Source organism: Dermacentor silvarum, chromosome 10 (genome assembly GCF_013339745.2).
Source record: "Dermacentor silvarum isolate Dsil-2018 chromosome 10, BIME_Dsil_1.4, whole genome shotgun sequence".
In the NCBI taxonomy this organism is placed as follows: Eukaryota; Metazoa; Arthropoda; class Arachnida; order Ixodida; family Ixodidae; genus Dermacentor; species Dermacentor silvarum.
Genome location: NC_051163.1, coordinates 105,664,481 through 105,672,718, shown reverse-complemented (window position 1 = coordinate 105,672,718; position 8,238 = coordinate 105,664,481). Strand labels below are relative to the sequence as shown.

The 8,238-nt window shown below is 44.3% G+C and overlaps 1 long non-coding RNA gene across 1 annotated transcript; it reads left to right on the top strand.

Moving 5' to 3' along the window:
• Positions 1 to 3,767: 3,767 nt before the first annotated feature.
• Positions 3,768 to 7,851, top strand: LOC125940949 (uncharacterized). Its single transcript, XR_007464109.1, has 3 exons — positions 3,768 to 3,838; positions 4,080 to 4,148; positions 7,753 to 7,851. It is a non-coding gene; the product is annotated as an uncharacterized LOC125940949 (long non-coding RNA).
• Positions 7,852 to 8,238: the final 387 nt, after the last annotated feature.

Below are 8,238 nucleotides of genomic sequence, written 5' to 3'. Positions count from 1 at the left end.
ACCCAAACTGCCGTCCAAAAAAAAAAATAGAAAAACTTTTCTGCTGCTGTTTATTAGGTATCAGTCCATGGTAGCGCGCCGAGGCGTAACATGCTGTATTTTTGTCAACGATGCATGGCAGGCCGCAGTCGTTAAAGCTTCGACAAAGAAACCTTCGATGAAGGCAGACGCGTGTGGTATCGGTGCCAATCTTTAGCGTAATCGTCATTGCAGACATTGATATTCAATTCGCCCATTCCATTGGTTTTTATTCGTGCTTTCCCCGCAAACGGCACAATACAATAAAATTCGGAGCGAAGCCAACATGGGCGAAGCCAACAAAATGAGCCAAAGTACAACAAACGCAGGAGGGTGTCATGAGTGAGATATGAAAGTACACTCTTCAGTAGATTGCCAAACCGGAGGTTCATTAAAGCCATCATTGGAAAACGTGTTTGCTTTAATATATGGTTTTTCAGCGATGGTAAATGTGCGAAGTTGTGCACAAAAAAATAAGTTTTTCTCGGGAATTTTATACAACCTTCATTTATGAGGCATATTATATTCGAAATCTGCCTCAAGACGATGATAGACGTAGTGATGAATTAAGTTAGTTCGTGTGCGTTCATTGTCCTTATGGCATGTACGACACAACCTAACGAGGGCATACGGAACATTGACTTGAAAGGAATGCAGAAACTGATATTAAGAAGTGCTTCTTCGTGTCAGTTTGTGTCTTCCTTCCCATTAAGTGTTCCTTTTGTCCCCGTTAGGGTGTGCCGTAAGTACGGCAAGAACCAAAATTGGACCATTATACACGGCCCAGAAGAGGGCTGCGCATTATTATTGGCTGTGTATACTGCGTTTTATACTCAGGGGACAACGCTGCAGAAGCTACGCAAGTAGTGCGGTCACACATAACAGTCTTACCTCATGTTTTTCACAGTGCAGGTCCATTTTCTTATGACCTGCACACACTTTTCAGGAATTAACTACTTCATATATTACTACAACTTGTGAACTTAAACGTTATGTGAAGTTACGCATTATCTGTGTACCGTTGTGCTTCTAGCATGCGATGTAGTATGTCCTCGTCGCGAGAGCAAACAGCTCGCTTTTGCCGCTGGTCGCAGAAGCGTTTCACTCGGCTCGATTCGTTCGAGACCTCACGTTCGACACGTTCAAGACCTGCTGCGACACATTCCATGCAATGATTACGTCATATTTCGAAACATCAAAGTAGACTACATGGTTATACGTAAATATATGATTCAGACCCATATTTATCTTGTGAGGCGCTGTTTTATTGATCATGTATGCGAATGAAAGGAAATTTAATCTTGTAGCCTTAGTAGAGTTGCCTGCTGTTTATAAAACGAAGGGTATTTCTGAAACTTAAAATAAACCTAAAATAAAATTCAAACCGAAACAGATAATTTAAGATGGACCCACCTTTGAAATGAACACAGGTCTTTACATTTGCGTACAAGCTTTCTGCACTATACCTTCAATAATAAAGGTCCTGAAAAGTTTTCGTCTAAGACCCACATCTTTCCTTAAAAAGAGCCTGTCAACAGCGTCGAGGTATGTGTTTCTAAACTGTGGGTCAAAATGCACTGGTGTTCCTGTTTGGCTCGTCTTGCAGTGTTTAGGAAGGTATACTTTATTTTTGGCATAACGATAGTGAATTTTGTCCGAAATTTGTAGGCGCTTGCCTCGAACTGGTGCTAGTTTCAAAGTTCATTCCGTGTACACGTGCCAAGTGTGCTCACTGGCTTCGATTCGGGCCTTGAAACAGGAAATTTCAGGAAATTTTTGTTACATTTAGAAAGCCGCGTCTCGCACTAAACGTGGACCATCTCAAAATAGATTCATTCGTATTGTTGGCGCGCTAGCCCTCACAAGACAACAAGACCCTGACCAGACGTGACTTTGATGTTGTTCGTGTGGTTTACTTGTCTTTCACAAGCTGGCAAAGAAGAGTATCCCTCGCTCCATATTTCAGGAGTGACACTCTGTCATATGCAGCGGAAATCGGGCGGTGTTGATTGGATATGCTTACACAGTAAAGCTGATCTTCTGGAAAACCGTAAATACACCTTCATAAGCAGGGCGCACTGTGTTTCCAACAGTTTATCGCTGATCACGCCTTTTCAGGTGCGAACAAGACCAAGCCTACAACTCATCCCCAAGAGACTACACATGCTCTCATGACCGAACCGTCCTCAAAAGGTATGCGCGGTCTATTTAAGGGATATGTCACGAAGACTATATGTGCACATTTATTAAGGGACTTATATTTAGCAGTAAAGTTCATGTGCTGCAGCAGTGATGCACAAGGATATTCTAAATCTGAATAGTTGCAAAGAAAGGGGCTGAAATCTGAACTGGAATTAGAAGACAGCTGGTCATGCATAGGGCTCTACAAGATAGAGGAACCTTTATATCGAGTGAAATAAATATGTCATAAAAGTCGGCGTTGGACTACAAATAGCCCTGCACAAATGTATTTCACATAATAAATTCTTCACGGAATTCAGGTGAAAGTTAGCTACGTAAATATGCTGTTTCTCCAAACCCCTTAACTGCAGTAATTGCTTAAAGCTTTATTCTAGGTCACTGAGCAATTTTTTAGCTGAGTGGCTGCGTTTCGTTTATTTTATTTGCTTTCAAGCACCAGCCTTGACAGCTGTCATCGGTGGCAGTACTTGCAGACACCGCAACGCTTGTGTTTAGGCATGCGAATGTGTCAAAAGGCTTATGAGTATCCACATTTGAGGGCGCGCTAATAGAATTTTAACGTATTCTTAGTGTGCACTCGTAAAATTTGCTGTCAGTCGGCATTGTGAAACACGGCCACTTCCTAGTAATGTTCTGTTTGAAGACCTGTTCAATGACGACTGACCAAGAACATTGAAAAAGATAGACGTGGACGTTGGCCACGTTTAGGTCATTTCAATAAGCAATAATATTATCAAATAACACAAGCTTTCGCAATAGGCGGACGAACTGTTGATTCATTGATCAATTATTTGTTAAGTACAAGACTTCGGAGCACCAATGCTAGTTTAGATATCTCATGTTCGCTAATCCAGACACAATTTATTATTCAAATATGAAAACGGCATTCAAACTGTTTTTAATTGAGGTTAAGTATGCTTATCAAACTGCAAGAAATATGGAGCCAGTATACTGCTGTAAGGAGGTAACAATCTCCTTCCCTGTTCAAATGCAAACCCGTGCGCTTGTTCGCAGTACCAAATGACGTCATTCTGGTGGACATTGCACGGAAATGCCAGACAATTTGTATGGAATAATATCGAGCAAATAATGAGCTGTCATGTTCTGTTAGACTCAGTTATTATTGTTAAACTGCTTCCCTTTCAGCTGCGGAACAGTGTTAGCCAGAGTTTTTGTAATTTCTTTAGAACAGGACACTTGGGGACTGAAGACATTAGGATAGTTTGGAATGAATTTTCAACGCAAGTTAAAATCGCTTTCCGAAGAAGAATGCACGACAATAGCTCTTTTCTTCCGTTTACAGCGATATCGGTCTAGGCTCTCTCCAAAGTGATCACGTTGCAGAAAACGCATTTTTTAGGAAACCTGACACTTAGAAGAAACCGAACGAGAATTAGGTTATAGAAACAGTTTCATGTTTTGATTGGTATTTATTGTGAGCGATATGGGTCTTTGTTTTTACTAAATCTTGAGTGTTTACTGGAAGAATGTCGGGTCCTGGTTTGTAAGAAAACGTAAAATCGAATGACTTTTCTTATTTCTTTGTCAGGGACGACCATTACTGAGGAAATCCTCGTCACGGCGACAGAAACAGTCACCGCCACCAACACTATTCAAGGTGAACAGGCTTTCTTTTTTTTTATTCCAGCAACATTACAGCACTCGGACCCCAAATCTTGCTGCGAAGTACTGCGCTGTCTAGCTCGACACCATATGCTTCATAAAATTCATGGAGCCATCTCTTTCTAGCCATATTGGAGCCATTCATGGAGCCATTCATTGCGTCATCTTTGACGCCATTCATGGAGCCATCTAAAAAACGTGAAATCGAACGACTTTTGTTGTTATTTCTTTGTCAGGGACGACCATTACTGAGGCGATCCTCGCCACGTCATCGGAAACAGTGACCGCCACCAATACTATTCAAGGTGAACAGGCGTTTTTTTTTAATTCCAGCAACATTACCGCACTCAGATGCCAAATCTTGCTGCGAAGTACTGCGCTGTCTAGCTCGACACCATATGCCTCATAAAATAGAATTCATGGAGTCATCTCATAAAGAACAAATTGCTGCAGACGAAAGCCTCAGTTGTATGTACTGTGAGCGCCACCAAGCACGCTTTCATCACACATGCGAAATCACAGCGCCCTGCAAGGACACGCCCGCGAGCCCATTGTGGGACGCTAAGTGATCAACTCGGTCTTCACACACTTAGTAGCTACGCGTAGCGTCCGTCAAAGGCCGTATTTGTTAGGTAAAGGGTGCATGTACCACGCAAGCCTTCAGTATGTTCTCTGCAAAGCTATGCGATTTAACCTCAATACCGCGTCGGGCACACCGGTATATATACGCACAGCTAAGCCACAAATGGGGTCGTTAGAAATTGGTAATATATACATATCGGGGTGATACATTAATACATATATTGCCGAGGGACTTCTTTGTGGTACCGCTGCAGTTTTATTTCTAAAATACCTAAATAAAATAAACGATAATGAGGAATCTGAAGATATACGAACCTGTTAAATCCAATCTAAAATGGTAAATGTCTCGGCACGTTCCTGCAACTTGCTACTGAATTCTCACAGGGGACAGCGTGCATGGTGTTTTAGCGTACGCTTTTTTGAAACCTGAAAGCAATATTCAAGAAGCGAATGAAGGTTAGTGAAATGTTTCTGTGCAGCAAAACCTTTCCGAAAGTCCCGATAGAGTGGAAAGGTGCTGAGAGCACGTACGCGCTACTGTGGTGAAGAGATGAGAGGTTTAAGAGGAGGGTTGAGAGAGTGTGCGGTTGACGCGTAGTTGGAAAGGATAGCTGAAGAACGTGGCCTACGCCTTAAGGCCCAACCACAAGGAACGGATTTCCGACGGATTTTCGGCGTCGGCGCCGGCCGGCGGCACGCGACGGGCAAGACTGAGCAGGCCAGACTGCAGCGCTGACGGCGGAAGTGGCGGTAGACGCAGGAGACAAACAAAATATAGCCTCCGAGATGGTGCACCGTGCCATGTGAGTGAGCTCGGAGGCCATTTACAAAGCGAGCTTCCGGCGTTGTCGTCCGCGAGTGCCTGTGCCTCGTCTGCGTCCCAAACAGCCGATCGCTCGCGCATGCTCCGGCCATTGCAAGTGGTGCAGCTTTGTACGGTATCATAGATAATGATGTATACTCTTTCCAGACAAGGACATGCAAGGAACGCCGAAGTGCACACTTAAGGCCCGTCCACGTTACCGGCACGCCAACTCGCCGTACGCCGTTCGCGGGTCGCCGTTTAACGGTGGTTTCGCTCGCGAGCGGCGAGATTTCCTTGCCGTAGACAGGATGGGACCGGTACCCATTTGTGCTGCAGCTGTACAGCGAAGTGGCCAATCAGTGACCGAGGGGTGGTCACCCTGGCACCGACGGCAGCCTCACCGCCGCTGATCGTTCGGCGGCGCCGATATCGTCGCTAGGCCTTCTCCGGCTCACTCGAAAGCTTAAGCTGACGGCGCTTCGGAATGAATCACCGACGCTCACCAGCCGCGATATTTTCTCACCGTTGTTGTCGCTCTTCGCTATAATTATACACAAAGAAAATGCGCTGATATTAGCGGCGCCGTCGGCTGTGATGCGGGCACAACCGAGCCGGTCGTCTACCGCCGGTAGCCGTGCACTGTAGCTGAGCTCGACAAGTATCAGAGCTCTCGTTCGTGTTTAACGTTCGACAGCGGATATAGTTTTTCATACAATGTAGAATTTACGCGTCACGTTATCTAGCGGAAAGTATTTTTGCTAGGAACAGAAGCTGCTGGTGATGCTATCCATGCTATGCGACTGGTGCTACGTTTTTCAGCACAGACAACCAGCGTATATGTTGGCACTAGAGCTACAGACAATTTTTATGAAGTTCTAAAAGTACAAGAAGTCCTTGCTTAGTAAAAACAATTGTTCTGTTAGCGCAACATTTTGCAAAACTGACCGGCTAAATTCGGGGCCAAGGATCTGGCCACATTGCGCCACGCTTGACATACGTCGACGCCGAGAGTCTCTTGTGGTTGAGAGCCGTCAATGAGCGTCCACGCCGCGTGCCGCCGGCCGGCGCCGACGCCGAAAATCCGTCGGAAATCCGTTCCTTGTGGTTGAGCCTTTAGGTGTTCTTTCGCGTCGTAGCAACAATGCCACGTCGGTAATGCCGCAAGGATGATGGGGATAAGAAGATTTATCGGCATATAAAACGCATTGAAGAATAAAAAAAGAAGTAATTCGCGCGCGGTAATAAAATGACCGTTCTTATTACTGTTCCTGCTGACTAATGCTTTTGTTCCTCGAATTTCCGAAACCGCAACAATAGACAGTAAACTATGAGTTACCGAATGGAATTCTGATAAGGCCAAAGGGTATAACGTTAACATTATGGTAAGTAGTGTAGAAATTAGGAGAGAAGAAAAAATGTATGCGTAACCAACGCGAATTTTGAAATCCATGTGAAGCGATGCACTCGTCAGGCTGTAAATAAATGCTATGATACTGCTCATATTTTCCGCCAAGTTTTGCAGCATAGCGATCACATAAACACATATTTGCCAGGCAACATGCAGAGATCACCACCACGTCACCTGCTTGTCCGCGAACCACACTAATTCTGGATTCGGGATAGTTTGCTATTAGCCTGTTCCCACGACTGACCTGCATTACTCGGCAAGAAAACATCCATGCAGATGCATCGAAACATGAGGAGGAATGGAGAAAACTTTAATTTATTAAAATAATTATGCTTTTGAGGACCTGTATTTTTTCAGTGGGGATTTTATGTACAGTATGTTGTGTCATGTGATAATTCTGTAGAGAACACATCCGGTAACCGGCATATCGGTCGGGCTAGTAAATATGGGTATGTGGAAGTCGATCCATTGTATGAGTACTTTCCTGTGTGAGAACTATTCGGAAAGACAGCAGCGGTACCTTCAGCCATGATCAGCAAAGTCCGAGAGAGGCTCTCTAGAAAGCTTTCATTTGATAATAATTATAGCGGAGATGCGTCGCCATGAGCGAACTTTCGTTAATTAAACCTGATGAGGGAATGTTCGTAGAATATTCGATGTTCCGTTTTGATATTTTTCAAGTGACGTTAATCCCCGCTAATGAGAATAATTCTGCTATATGCAACAGGCAATTATTAACAAAAATTCCCTATCGTCTAAAAGACATCCGCTACAGTGGATTCATCTTTTTGGGCCAAGGCTGGCCCTGAATCGATTAGTGCCTAAACCGTAATGCTTTCTGAATCAACTCATTAAGTAAGCCGTTTGTCCTTTATACAAACTTAAAATATTGTGGGTTAGTCACGTACTTTCATAGCTGTTTTTCTCCGTTATTGACAGTTATGACAGACTATCTGCTTCAGTTCGCGTCGGTGCTATACGACAAACTGCCAAAGACCATAAACAGTGGCATCATTTGCTTGTAAAGGAGTGAATTTCTAAGGCCTTGTTAAATTTCACTGAATATGTCACTAGACATTTATTTTTAATGGTAAGTCTATCTTCTTTTTCCAAGATGCCAAGACAACTGACGAAGACGAATGGTTCCCACCTCCAGTCACCCAAGGCCCAACAAGGAGCACATTTCCCTCAGGGAATGTCACAGGCTCCTCATGTAAGACCTTGTCATCGAGTACTTATAGATGCATGGTTATGTTGCCCTGCGTTCACGCCAGCGTCGTCAATAGAACGCTTCATAATATCGTGCTGGCTTATATTGATTAGGAGATATTCATAATTTCAAGAGTCATCTGTCGGCATGCAACAAGGCCCCATCCGCCACCTCACTTAGGCAAGATGACGTCGGATGGCGTGAGATGAGCATAGTAGGTGCATAGCTGCTTGCCCCGTTGTTCTGTTTTGTCCTTCCACTTGTGTTCGATGGTACAAGCGAAGCAAGGCATCCGAGGTAACGCCGGCAACAACCAAGGGCTGTCTTATCAGCACTGGGCCCAACAAAATCAACGTCACGTGCCAAATGCAGACAACGTTACGAAGCGGA